A 15,676-nucleotide genomic window follows, 5' to 3' on the forward strand; every position below is an offset into this window, starting at 1 on the left:
CCTCCACTCGCTCCTCCACCCTCACACTCTTTGTGTCCTAGGGCTGTTTTGGAGTTTGTACCCGTGAGAGGGCAAAGAAGGAACGATCAAAGATTCTCTTCATTTAATCGAGTCATGAAAGCTTGCTCCTAATTAACACGCACCCATGAAAACACACCAAAGCACACACGCCTGATGGAGACTAGCTGGAAGATCACAGCAGGAAATTTGTCACCCACTCAAATAATTTATCTTAAGAGCGAGAGTACTGATGGGCCCAAAGTGACAACAGTTTTGGATAACTGCCTTACAGTTGGGCACGGCATGCATTGTGTGCAATTACAGGAGTGTGTGTGTGTGTGTGTGTGTGTGTGTGCATCATAAAGCACCAGATTTAAGACGGAAGCAGCACACCAGCAGTTTATGTGAAACCACAGTGAGAAAAGGTCCAATATAGGAAAACCATTTCTCCTGCACTGCCCAACATCCCTGACCATCTGCTCCCCTTTATACTGTTTTTAATTGGCTGTAACTCTGTACAGTACGACTGAAGTTTGCTCTTAGCCTCGTGTATTTAGCTCAGAGAGCCGTTACCACTGACCTGTCGGCATCAGCATTTCTTTTTCTTCTTTCTTCTCATCACTCCTGTCCTCATTTATTCATCACTCCATCGTTTCACTGTTTTTCTTCTTCTCGGGAGACCGACCTGGTTCTCACGCTTTCTGCTGACATAAAAACACACAACAGCACACGCATGAACACGAGAGTCAAAGTTTCTGCACGAGCCAACGCTCTTGAACAGAGGCTCATGCAAACTCAAGTGTACCAGTGTGAACGTCTGCAAGCCTGTAGATTCACACACACACACTTTGTACTCACACTTCAGGCGTGTCTCTTGTGGTTGGCATTTGCTGAGAGTGTAACCTACTAACACAGATTTTAACTCTGCTCAGAAGCACGAATCACTGATCACACACACACAGGACATATTCCATGTTTCATCGTTTTGTTTCTCTTGATCAAAACCAGAAGTTTCAGGATGGAACTGGAGCTGTTCTGGTGATTGATAGCAAGGCAATAAATCAGACAAAGAACTGGGGAACAAAGAATGTTTTAAATAGTAATAATATGCTCATATGATATTGTTTGATAGTGCTCAAATTATTTTTAAAAAAATAAAGAAAAAGCCAATTTGCCTTGGACTAACTGGACCTTTAGAATAGATGTTTTTTTTAAAGTTTGGTGCTATTACAAAGCTCAGTCTGGATGTCCTGATAAGTTTGCATTTAGATGTCATGGAGGCGGATGCCCCACAAGTGGTACCTAACTTTTTTTTTTCTCCTCTGTGCTGAATAGCATGCATCAGCAACTGGCAGCCCTGTGCATACAGTAAGTCTGTGCTTTTACTAGAAGACAGTAAAACCGAGCTGCTAGGTGAACCGACTCTGCATTGCATAAAACTGTTCCAGCTGTTGGCTCGGGTTGCTTATGTGCATAAATCCATACTCAAGGATCAAATGGACGAGCAGAAATCCAGCGGCTTGGGGAACATTTTTCTTTAACCCAACACGGCAGCAACAACCCCAATAAACAAAATCATATCAGTAAAAAGAAGGTGCATTAAATAGTTCAATTTTTGGCCGTATTACGACCTCACACATCACCCCGTGAGCTTGCATTCTTATGTGTGTGCAGAGCAGCGATGTGCACTGTGCAGAAGGACATTTATCCTTTTCAGCTTTGTTGGAAGTGCAGATAAAAACATGTATTATAACTGTTCCCTTAATAGCCCTCACAATAACTTCTCATTTATAGACATAATCACTTCCATTGCACTTTATATGATTATCATATCGACTGAATAAAGCTGCAATGAATTTTTAGAGGAGTGGACAGAACAGAAAAGGATACTTAAAACAATGCAGTAGAAATCTGATTTGCATGCTTTAGTCTCTCTTGCTAAATCAGATTTTGGCATTTTGTAGTGGACAGAAAGGAAGTTAAGTGCAAAATATTTTCTTTACCATATAAAATCAATTCCTCCCCACCTGGGTGGGCGCCTGGGTGAGACGGTCTTGGCAGCTTCCTGCACCCTGCTCTGCTAATGTCCCAAACTCACTGGCTGCACGCTGCTAAATCAAATTATGTTTCATCAGACAAAAGCTTTTCTTTTTTTTCCTCGCTACACATGTCCAAATAAGATTGCTGTAAATCTAATCACAGCATAAGGTTTATTGCTTTCTGATTTCTGGCTTTTTATTTGTTTGGCCTGCTGCCAGGTGCTGGCAAGTGTGCCTGAAAAAGTAGCCAAATTAAAAAGTTGCAGTAAACTGAGGGACTCACCTGAGTGAATTGGTTGTGTGAAATTAAATGGTTTTTGTCTTTATGTCTCTTTTATAACAAAAACTAAGCCAAATTGTAGAAGCAGTGAGTCAAAAACAAACTATACCTGGACTGCAACCAGGTGATGCTAATCACATGTACTAATTCAGTGGTTCCCAAAATTTTTTTGCTGGGCCCCCCTTTGTTTTACAACAGGGGTGTCAAACTCAAATACACAGTGGGCCAAAATTCAAAACTGAAACAAAGTCGCGGGCTAACGTTAATATTTATTGAAATATATTTATTCCTCCAGATATGAGAATGAATCTTTTCTTATGGACTCAAACACGTTTTGCTGAAAAACTGAATATGGAACAAGCAAAGCTTAATACTAAACAATATATATATTAGCTGTATAATACCAGTAGGCCAGCTCTAATAGTAATTTGGTATGGCTTCACGGGCCAAATGTAATTAGGCTGCGGGCCAAATTTGGCCCGTGGGCCAGAGTTTGACACCTGTGTTTTACAAGAAAAATGTTCGCGCCCCCCCGCGTGCGCGTGCACGTGCACACGCACACGCACAAACACATCCTCCAACCACACACACCCATATTTTGCTCCATTGTGGTTTATTTCACACCTCAAACATTTAGTAAACAATTAAGCAAATACAAGTAATCTGCAATAAATTACAGGTAGTAATAAAATAAACTACTAACTCTTTTACGCTACATCCACACCTACACGGGTATTTTTGAACACGCAGCTGTTTCGTCCACACGTAAACGGCGTTTACGGAGATCTCCTTTTTTGCGTGTACGTGTGGACGAGGAATACAGAGTTCGTCACGCAACGTCAAAGGTATGTGCCTTTTTTCACGTCACGCTGTGCGCCACGTTATTGTTTACATGAGATGAATTGCAGAATGGCAGATAGAGACGAAATACTGTTACTGTTAATCTGCAGGTTTTACAGCTTACATACACATGCAGTTACTGTCCCTCTATTTACAAAGGCAGAGGCGTCACAGTGTGATTATTCTACATGTAGTTGTTTTTTTCCTGTGTAATAATATTCAACATTGCTATCAATACATTTTTCAAAAAATGCCTCTCTGTGCAAAATGGGTTTAAAAACATAAACAGCTGTAGGATACTGTTTGTCTGTGATTTGAACCGGGGGAACAAATCGTGGCAGGATCAGCCTGATGTTATTTGTATCCCGCTGTAACTTTACTGTATAAAGTATAGTATAGTATGTATATCTCCAAAATGTCAGGAGTAGTTAGTCATTACAAGAAGTGTTTGTGAACTAAAAATCACAAACACTGTCTGTGATTTAAACAGCCCAGCGCTGCTCCCGACGAAGGGAAATCCAATTCTGCAGGGGAGACCTACCTCGGCACTTGTGCAGGTGAAGCCAAAGGGAAGATTTGCTTCACCATATTTTCTAGTCTTTGGCTTAGAATGAAGTTGGTTTGGAAACATATTCAGCTATGCTTCATCTCCTGCTTTGCGTTTCTGTGGGCGCCCATGCTAGCAGTGTCCAAGTGTTTTGTTTTTTTTCCCCCCTTTTCATCCCGCGCCCCCTGCCATGGCGCTGCGCCCCGCCTAGGGGGCGGGCCCCACACTTTGGGAAGGTCTGCACTAATTAATCGATCATCAGTAAGCGTGGGCACCTGGATGAAAGCAGATGTTTTGGCAGTTTGGAAAGACATCTAAGAGAAGCAAGTGTTGTTCATCAAGCTTATCAGGGTTATAAGGTCATTTATAAACCGTTAAAGTCCATCGTTGTGCAGTAAGAAAGATTATTGCCAAGTGGAAACCATTCAAAACAGCTGCCAATCCGGTCTTTAAGTGATGACGTGTGAACTCTGCTTCCTGGTCCAAACTACAAGGCTGTTGTGTTTTTAACATGTTTTAATGTTTTGTGTTTTGTTCTATTTTATCTGAACAAGCTCCTAAAAACAGTCAGTGATCACTGTCGGCCTCTCTCGGTTTTTATTACCACTGTTCATTTTAAAGCTAAGTTTTTAAACCCTTACAATGAAACTACAGCCCAGCCCATGCAGCAGTATATCAATGACTAACCTTGTATTGTGGATGGATTATCTCAGTGTTCTCCTGACTGAAGTTTGGTACGTTTACAGCAGTGGTCCCCAACCTTTTTTGCGCCATACCGGTTTATGTCCGACAATATTTTCACAGACCGGCCTTTAAGGTGTCGCGGATAAATACAAAAAAATAAATCCACTCACAAAATGACTTACGGACCGGCCCGGGTGTTGGGGACCGCTGGTTAACAGCATCCTGCCAATTAATTGCATTTGTCCCTAACCATCGGGAACCCTCACGTTAACTTTTATTGAGTGGAAAAAAGTTAGCATTCGTCCTCCAGCTTCACTGTGTTTATGCTATGCTAACATAGCTGTGTAGCTAGCCACCACATAGCATATCATTATATACCAGCTAGCCCAACTTCAGTAACCCTACAAATGTCACTGCTGTTTAGCTTTCTGTCTTCGTTCATGTTGGAAGTGATAGCAGAGCTGTACGTTTGAATTTTTAACAAATCTCTCAGTCAGAACATGCTATATCATGTTTAGGTGGAAGCTAGCGAGCTAACTTCCTGCTAACTTCTAACTCTGTTAAACTTCATAAATTCTGTTTTCATGGATGTTAAACATAATAGTCAAACCTAATAAAGCAGCAACGCTGATCATTTTATTAAAGATGAAAGAATTTAGACAGTTTTTAACTCTCAGTGATGCCGCAGTGTTTGTTTGACTTTGGGACCTGAAGCGGAGTTTGGTCCCGGAAACAGCTAATGATGTCAGACTTAAATATCCCAGGATTGGACTTCTCATCCAATTCAGCCGGAGGTCACACCGTGCACTGCTCAGAGAAACTGAGAAAAAACCCCAGAGCTCTATCTCAAACTCTACAGACCTCAGTTAGCATGCTAAAGGTCAAAGACAGCACAAGTAAAAAAAGACTGAACTTGTTTAGAAGGGATTCCAGTTGACCAATAAACTGTTTCATCAAAACAAGATGATAACTAAACAAAAACTTACGCACAAGGACAGAAAACTATGACGAAATGTGCAGACACTTTCATTAACAAATGAAAATGAGATGAAAATACTCTGGAGAGATAAGAGCCAATCAGAAGTAGCCTCCTTGTGCAGAAAAGTCAGATGCGCACATTCGATGAATTAGATCCCTGTTTCTCACGACAGCATGACAGAACGTCAGTGCTTGGGAGGAAAAAGGAGCAGACACATGGACACATTTCATAAATGATCTCAAGAAAACTTTGCTGACTGTGTGGAGCGACACACTGATAAAAACACAACAGTCTGAGTTTAGATTTAGTCTACTATGATCTCATGATATTTAGTCAACTAAAACTAAAATATTTAGATGCCCAAATCATGACTAACACCATGATTTGCTGTTAAAATTAAGCCTCTGCTCTTTGTGTAATTTCTTTTCTCCATGACTGCAGATCGCATCATTCATTGCATCATTCTTCTTCTTCCTTTACCACCTGTGCTTTTTCCCCAACATGTCTTCCACCATTTGCTTCTCTCTTACTGTAAATCATCTCAAACATGCCTCCCTCGTTCCTGCATTGCTTCTCTTATGAAACATTTTATCACAAGTGTCTTCTTCACCTGCTGCTTCCATATTTCATTTTTTACCCCTCTTGATTAATTTGTGAACGTGCCATCAGTCACCATTACAGCAAGCACATTCTGCTGCGATGATATCAGTCTTTCCGTTCAGTAGCCTTCGGCTTATCTTAAACTGCTGCTCAGCCACAAACACTTGTGCTTTTAGAGGCAGTTGTTGACATTAAGACTCTTCAGCAATCCGAGGCTGTGGTTTCTCCCCTCGGAGGACTGTGTGTGTGTCTGTGTGTGTGTTTACTTAATAATGACGCTCAAGCCTCAGTGTGATTGCAGCAGGAGTCACTCTCACACATTCTCTTCAGATATGGAACATACTCAAATGCCTGCGAAATAACATGCTGTACAATACACACAGGCCTGCCTGCTGACTCCTTATCCCAGAAATAGAAGCAGTAACCCTCAAGAGGGCCGCGCAGTGGTCTGCCACAGAGCCAACTCTTTCATCTGGGTAGGTGGCACAAGTGTGAGCGCACACGTGTGTGTGTCTGTGTTTCTGTGTGCGTTTCAGGGGGTGTTGTTGGCACCAGCAGCCTGTGTTTTGTACTTCCTCTCCTAACCCACACAACCAACTTTACCTCACTGCAAAGGCTCGTACCCACACATACCTGTCAATATGTGTTGGATCAAACTCGATCTGCCTACTGAGCAACCTCGCATTGCGTGTTCGCTTCAATGTTGCACAAATTTAGACTCCGGTTTAGCTCTGGCTCTCAGTATCGTGGGGAAGGGTGCCCCCACTGGACACTCACCTGTTTGTCTCTGATTATGTTTGTTAAAAAAAACACTTGGAGGAAGTCTGCACAGCTCTATGTATGAAAAACTGTGTGTGTGGCCGGTGCATAGAAACAGTATATAATTTCACTGATGTGAGGCAAAAAGCTCTCGAGGTTATGCTTAAGTAATGTGCAGAGACGGATGTTTAAGTATGTCATCCATTAAATCTGTTATTGAGCTTTCATGCTCAGATTTAAAATGATGTACAGAAAAAAACACAAACCAATTCTCTGCCTTTAGACATAACTTATCCTACAGACTTTAAGCTTTAATTCTAGAGTATCGACATATAAACCGGAGACAGAGTTTGCAGGAAATGTAGCGACCTGTTTTCAAGGCACCAAATGTAATTGGACAGTGATCAAAAGCTGCTTCATGGACAGGTGTGGGCTATTTATTCATCAATAAAGCAGCTAAACTGTCTCTAAACCATTCCAAGTTTGGCATCTGCATTTGGAAGCTGTTGCTGTCACAACGTGTGGTCAAATAAGATCCCAGCACAAAAAAACACCAAAAAACAGGAAAGGCAGGCCATCCTGAGGCTGCAGAAACAAAACAATAATTTGGTGAGATAACAGGGAACATTAGGGGTGGCCAAAAATATTCAAACAATTACTGCACTGGGGAGTTCTGCAGCACAAACACAAACGTGTCTGAAACACAATGATATATGATCACAGCATCATAAAGAAGACCACTTCACAACATCCAGCCACATGAAGAGCACTCTCCATGAGGCAGACATATAATTCATTACAAGGTCCAGCCAATCATCAGTGTCAATAACAGACTGAATGTATGAGGAGCTTAGATACAAAAACCTCAGTCCAGCATTTTTTTTTATCAGGTTCCTAATATTCAGGTTCAGTAAGTTCACTTTAACTGCAATAAAAACTTTTTACACTGAATGACATGTTTGAATTTTAAAATGTAATTTATTGTTTATTCAAAATTAAACACTCAACAAACTGATCTGCAGTTAACACCACAAAGATGCAAAATTACACCACATTTTATCGCTAAATAATAATTCAATTCAATTTTATTTATACAGCAGCAAATCACAACAACAGTCGCCTCAAGGTGCTTTATATTGTAAGGTAGACCCTACAATAATACATACAGAGAAAAACCCAACAATCACATGAAAAACTCCCTTTTAACAGGAAGAAACCTCCAGCAGAACCAGGGAGGGGCGGGGCCATCTGCTGCGACCGGTTGGGGTGAGAGAAGGAAGACGGGATAAAGACATGCTGTGGAAGAGAGACAGAGATTAATAATAATTAATGGTTAAATGCAGAGAGGTCTATTAACACACAGTGACTGAAGAAGAAACACCCAGTGCATCATGGGAATCCCCGGCAGCCTACACCTATTGCAGCATAACTAAGGGAGGATTCAGGGTCACCTGGTCCAGCCCTAACTATATGCTTTAGCAAAAAGGAAAGTTTGAAGCCTAATCTTAAAAGTAGAGATAGTGTCTGTCTCCTGAATCCAAACTGGAAGCTGGTTCCACAGAAGAGGGGCCTGAAAACTGAAGGCTCTGCCTCCCATTCTACTTTTAAATACTCTAGGAACAACAAGTAGGCCTGCAGTGTGAGAGCGAAGTGCTCTAATAGGGTGATATGGTACTACAAGGTCATTAAGATAAGATGGGGCCTGATTATTTAAGACCTTGTACATTAGGAGCAGGATTTTAAATTCAATAACACCATTAAGAAAATACACAGAGATTATGTGTGAGCTTTCACTCATTCTTTCATTTTCTGTTAGATGCGCCATTTAGAGCTCTTCATTCAGTTTCCAGTACAGATGGAGAATAACCCAAAGAGACACAGTGAGAGGGGAAACCTGGGCATTTGTCAAATATTTTGCAACTGTTCACAGAAATTTCACTTCCTAAAGAGAAAGCTAAAGGGGAAAACAAACAGCTGCAGTGGAGGCTTGCCAAAGCAGGAAACCCATTCTTTACTCACATCCATCAGTTTCAGGCTTTAGATGTTTGTTGCTGGCAAAGGACTTTCTAACAAAGGGTTAAAAAAAAAGGCATTTAATGTATCCAGTTACTACACACTCATCCCTGTGGTACGCAGTTTGAATGGTATGATTATTAGTAAATGATAGTAGGGATTAAGGAAGCTTGAATGTTGTCCAAGAGGAAATAAAACCAATATAAGTCGAGTCAGGGACAATTTGTTCAGCTGGAATGATTACAGACATATTACAGGAAGATCTACAAATGTGTTCCTGATGGACTCTGCAAGTTATTGTGATCAATTTGCATACAGGCCTGAAACTACTGTTACCACCTGCCAGCAATAATGTGATTTAATAGCTGCCTTTGTTCTCTTTGCAGCATTTCGTGTCATTCTTTAGAGGGAAAAGAGGCTTCCGGTGCTCTGTGATGTTTTTTAATGAAAAATGTCACATAATGATGCCAAAGGAAAGAAAAAATAATGATGTATGATGTAGGCCAGTTCTGTCTTCACCAGGCTTCCTTTGTGTGCGTGCGTGTTTCCTTTTACCTCTCAAGGGGATGAAAGTCCACTATCAATAATTTCATAATAATGCCCCCATGGCTTCACATGTATACAGAGCCTCGAAGCATCAATCATGACTCACAGTGTGTGTGTGTGTGTGTGTGTGTGTGTGTACAGTATGTGGGGTTTTGTCTATGTGTGTGATGCAGGGTTATTTGTACTTACTTGTGTGGTTTTCTTTGTGTGTTTGAGAAAGTTTTTGTGTTTCACTGTGTTGTGCATTTATCAGCAGCTCAGGGCAGCGTGTGCTTATTGGACTGCTGAACGATGGGTGTATTATTCACTGCTTGATGGAGAGTGACAGATGACTGCCTTTAAGAGCGCATGTGTGTGTATCGACATGTTTGGATGTGTGGTTTTATTTTATTTTGTGGTACCTTTGTGTGCCTGTGTGCATTTGTACAAGCTACAAAAACAGAGGATGTTACCTGTGGTTGAGTGAAAGGAGCTCCAATGCAAAAGAGACTAAAAATGTGCCTCAATATATGTGACTGTTAATCCATAAAAATGCAACAACATCATCTGTGTTGATATAAGTAAGATATCCAGTGAGCTACATAAGGAAAATGTTGATAGGCAGTCTATTTTATCTGTATTCCTGCTAACGGCTGGTCTTAGAAACTGAAGCAAGATGAACTTTTTCTGTTTAAGGTTAGGAGAAGATCATAACCTTGGTTAAATATTTAAAAAAAAAAAAAGTCAAAGACTTTATTAAAGTTTTAATCAAAGCTTGATCTTTTCTCAGTCTTTACTCAAAGCACTTTTATTTTCACACCCGTCCACAGATCAGAACCTGGATGCAAACACCGGTGTTTGGGGTCACGGTGCTACCCGTGCCTTTTCATCCCGGGGAGTCAAATACTGCCATTTTCTCCAAAGCCAGAGGCAGCCACCGGAGTTTAATGATGTCTTTTAAATGTTAAACAGACGAGTGATCGTGAGGTCTTTTTTAAATCCAGGAGGCTGTAGTTACTTTATCTTTTTCACTCACGTTTTCTTTTGCTTGGAGAAAAATCTGGTGATTTTTACAGGATGGCGTGTTGGAGGATCAGGTTATAAAAGAAGGCAACTGTCTACTTTTTATTTCCAGAAAATAAAACAGTGTAAGTTTTTTTTAATCATGACGATAATTGTTTTGTAAACCTTAACCATGTGTTAATTAGCGTAACCATGACAACAAACCTCCCTCACCTTATCAAAGTACTTATTTTACCTGAAAACATTTTCTTTGCCTAAAGCTGACCCGGCGATGAGCACTGATTGTTGATGATTGGTCCTGTCGGGTGCCTTGTCACACACGCTGAGGAGCATTTTCTCTGATGTGAACACAACAACCAACTAAAGTCTGCACTATGAGACAGATGGAGCGCCTGATGGCACATTCACATGACTGCCAACCAGACGAGTCTGAGTAATGAGATTATTTTTACACCAAAACTGCACGGTTAGCCTTAGACAACAAAACTACTTGTTTAGGTTTAATCACTAACATTTCGGGAAAAACATGGTTTTGGTTAAAATTCACCCTTTTACCACAGAGCACTGTGACACTCAGTCCCACAGCGTTTATGTCAGATGTTAAGAGACTCATGCTGAACTTTATTAGACTACTTTCTTGAAAATGGCACTCATGGGGCTCCAGATCCTGACCAAACATCGGTATCCGATGGAGCAAGGAGGAGCAAGACCGTGCCGGTGCATGAGATCGGAAAACTTCAGATGTCCACTTTTGGTTTAAAATTAATTTCATGCCTGATTAATAATGCATAGAGGTTTAAGATTTCCATAATTTTAACATTTGAGTTAAGGTGAACCACCTCAGGTGATGATGCTGCACTGTGTGAGATCAGGCTTCCCACTTTAAGCACGACTGCAGGATGAGAACCTCTGCGGTTCAGGGAGTTGGGGGACAAGTCCATTCTTCACAATGTCTTATTTTGAAATGTTCGTGCTTATTGTACTTTTCGGACCATAAGGTGCACCAGATTATAAGGCGCATTAAGCGAAACAAAACAGTCAGATAAGTCAAACTTTACTCAGCTCATTCTTCTTGCTTCCTCCACTTCTCTACCATTGATTCATTGATGTTGAATTCTCTCACAGCTGCTCTATTTCCATGTTGTTGCAGTATATTAATGACTAACCTCATATTGTGGATGGATTATCTCAGTTGTACTCCTGACTGAAGTTTGGTCTGTTTACAGCTTCCTGCCATGCGATTACATTTGTCCCTAACCATCGGGAACCCTCACGTTAACTTTTATCGAGTGGAAAAAAAGTTAGCATTCATCCTCCAGCTTCACTGTGTTTATGTTATGCTAACAAGCTGTGTTGCTAGCGATCACTCTTTGGTATATGATGATGATCATATCATCATCATATACCAGCTAGTCCAACTTCAGTAACCCTACAAACGTCACTGCTGTTTAGTTTTCTGTCTTCATTTATGTTGGAAGTGATAGCAGAGCTGTACGTTTGAATTTTTAACAAATCTCTCAGTCAGAACATGCTATATCATGTTTAGGTGGAAACTAGCGAGCTAACTTCCTGCTAACTTCCTGCTAACTTCTAACTCCGTTAAATGTAATAAATTCTGTTTTCATTGATGCCTGGATGTTAAACTTAATTGTTACACCTGGTAAAGCAGCAACACTGATCATTTTATTAAAGATGAAAGAATTTAGACAGTTTTTAACTCTCAGTGATGCCGCAGTGTTTGTTTGACTTTGGGACCTGAAACAGACGGAGTTTAGGACCCAGATTACTCCGCGAGGCCCCTTGACTACAGTTGCCGTAACTCTCCGACAATCCATCAAGCGGTGCGGCTTCGTAGCTTACCAAAGTCGGACTAAAGCATTTTTGACAGCTTTTTGAGGGTCGTGTACCACATAAAATCGGTTCGAGGTCAGTAAGCACAACCAGAATTCATACATAAGGCGCACTGTCGATTTTTGAGAAAATTAAAGGATTTTAAGTGCGCCTTATAGTGCGGAAAATACGGTATGTCTACATGGGATTCATTGTTACTGCTTTAGTTTGTATAAGAGAAATAAATCTTCAGTCATAATGCAAGTGGAAGACATTTCCTCCTCCTTTTTTGACATTGTTTATTGGAAATTACCCTACCTATTTGTTGTTTATTTGAACCAACCGAGAGCTCCCGATGTGGCTAGAAATGAGAAGTACTGAAGGCCATAAAGGCACAAGCATGTTGCACAGATGGTAATGGTACAGCTCTTTTCTAGCACTCAGCCACAGCCCTCATTCACTCAATCATACAGCACTGTTTTCTATCCCTTAAAGCACTTTTCTAATCAGCACACACTCACACTCTGACGGATGCACTTGGGGCAGTTTGGGATTCAGTACTTTCCCCGAGGACTCTTCAACATGTGGACACTGGAGTATCCAGAACCTTGGTGCACAATTCCCTCTACCTCCTGAGTCAAAGTCACCCTGCACAAGTACATAAAAAATTGTGAAATGCCATTAGAAAGAAATCAAACACAGCAGAGTAGAGACAGTAATCTGGGTCGCTCCTAATACATTTACAGTATTGATCCTTGCACAGGTTGTTCTCCACATAAGACCGGTTTGAGCCATTTATCAACTTGCTAAAGTGAAGAAAGAGAGCAAGAATGGAGGAGGTTCTTCTGCTTCCTGCTGGGTTAAGAGAAGGTTACCAGACCCAGAACAACCCATGCACAGCATGGTGCATGAGTGCATGTGTGACAAATAATGCATTTTGTGTGCTTTCACTTGTGTGCCTTTGTGTGTCCTTCCCTGGTCTCCTCTCAGCGTGTTGCGAGTGACAGCTGGTGATTTTGAGCAACAACCGCTCAGACCCGAGAAACCCCGGCGTGAAGCTGTAAATAAGTGCTCGTTCCTGATTTAAGCAGCGGCTTCCTAATACCTTATGTCATGCTCTGCAGGCATATGTTTTTAGCGAGGAAGCTTTGATAAGCCCACTGTGTGCTACCTGCCCAGCACCAAACAACAGACAAAGTTTAGCAACTACCCAAGCTGCTGAACATGCAGCATTTCACTCAGGTGGTCTGATCTGTGGATTTAAAAGAAATGTTGGCTTTTATGTTGCATCTTAGACCAGCAAACCTGCACACATTCATGCAAACTGCTGAATGTTACCAGAGCTGCTAACACCTAAATGTAACTAGACGGACCAGGATAAACCCTCCAAACACTCGTGTTTTTGAAATGTTCCATCTTCCACTTTATATTCTGTTCACTGGTGTTGTGCTCCACTTTTACATTTCCAGTCTCGCCAACATCTAACACAGAGCAGTCTCAGATTTTCCTCTTTGTTTCATTTTTGTGTTAGGCGTGTAATGCAAACTGACAAACTACATGAAAGCTTTGATTTTTCACTAAAGTCAGCAAACTCTTTCCAACTCGACAAAAAGACTAAAATCAGGGGATGTGTAAAAGATAAGTCAGTGTGCAGGAGACAGAAGCTTAATGCAAAAATGCCATCATTACACTCCAGCATGCATAACGACATGGACCGTGTTTTTTCAGGAAATGGACATCGTTCCTCATCTAAATGCTTTTGGATGACCGTGAACCCCCGTGGAGATCTGTGTGTGCGTGTCATTACTGGTGAAAGGGAAACACAGGTGGCTCTGCTAACTAGTCTGGACACTGCAGCTAACTGTGTGTGTGTGTGTGTGTGTGTGTGTGTGTGTGTGTGTGTGTGTGTGTGTGTAATGAAGAGGCAAAGAATCGGACACACACAGAGCACACAGGTCACGTACATCTGTTTCTTTAACTTGGTGTTTGCTGATGGTTCAAAGACGATGAACGTTTTTTGTTTCTCTCACATCTTATCGCTAAAGCCACTTCCTCCTTGATCCAATAAAACCTCCAAAATTCTCTTATCCTCCCAGATCAAAGGGAAGACACTGATCCCACTAATTTCTTTCTAATTTGATTTGTTCTATCTCAGATCAAACCTTTATTGTCCTTTGTTGTTCTCTTTTCATGTTTTATTCTCTCTATATGTTGAATACTTTCACCCACCTGAAGAACAAAAGGCTTTTAAAAAGAGGAATCACAGGTTTGGTTTGTTTTGGTGATCCTGACTCTTTATGTTGTTTTTGTTCATAATTTCTGATAAGAATTTCATTATATCTCAAAATTAGGCCTTAATATTGTGTTGTAGTATAAAGGAGTGTTGGGAAGGTTAGTTTTAAAATGTATTCCACTACAGATTACAGAATACGTGCCCCAAACTGTAGTAGTTTGTAACGTATTCTGAACACTTTGGATTACTTGATATATTGTCATGCTTTTTACAGCTACATGAATATAGTATTACTGTGTGATTTATTATTATTACTGAAGGCTACTCGCCACTGAGCTAACATTATTAGCTGGCGTTAGCTGAGGTTAGTTTTGTTAGACTTGATGGATAGCATTAACAACCTGCTAGCTGCAAATAATCATGTACAGTTCTGAAGGCAATACCAACTAGATTATTAAATCTTAATATAAAATGAGTAACAGTAGGGTGGACATTAGGTCAGGCTGCACTTTTTGCAGTGATCTCGTGTAGAAAACTATTTCTGTAAAAGTAATATGTTTTCTTTCTCTCTGCTTTCAGAACTGTACATGATTATTTGTAATGCAGCCTTCAGTAATCGTGATAAATCACACTGCAATAGTCCATCAAAGATACTGAAGTGACACCAAACCCAGGTAGCTACCACAACTAAAACAAGGTACCTGCAGTAGGCTAACGTTAGTTTTTTTAAAAAAGAACTTACTTCCAGATGTTTCTTTAGGGGGGAGTCTTTTGATGCTGAGAGCAGCTTGGTTGGTTGCAAACAAGTGTTTGCATTGCACGATCAGATTTCGCCCCTTTCTTCTTCTTCCAGGTAAGAAATGCATTGCTGCCCGTGCACTGCTGGCTTGGTTGTGCTGGCTCTGGGTCCATTGTGTAACTGACACCACCAACATTAACAGGATGCTTACATTAGAGCCTCTTAATGCGTGTTTTGTTTGGGTTTCCAGCAATGCGTAGAATTACCAAAAATAGAGAGGGCATAGCCCAACATATGAAACAGGAAAAGACCGCCGTGTAATCCATTTATTTCAACAAAGTAACTGTATTCTAATTATCACCTATTTAAGCAGTAACTGTAACGGAATACAGTTACTTATATTTTGTATCTTAAATATGTAACGCCGGTACATGTATTCCGTTATTCCCCAAGTATAGTGTAACACCTGCTTAGTATAGTAGGGTTAAACTTATAGACTAGATTCGAGAGGAGTACAATAAATTTGAGAGAATTGAGTGTTGAACAGCCGGCAGATTTATTACAATGTTACAGTGGTGCAATAAC

Source organism: Perissodus microlepis, chromosome 16 (assembly GCF_051167445.1).
Source record: "Perissodus microlepis isolate ML-2025 ecotype Zambia chromosome 16, ASM5116744v1, whole genome shotgun sequence".
NCBI lineage: Eukaryota > Metazoa > Chordata > Actinopteri > Cichliformes > Cichlidae > Perissodus > Perissodus microlepis.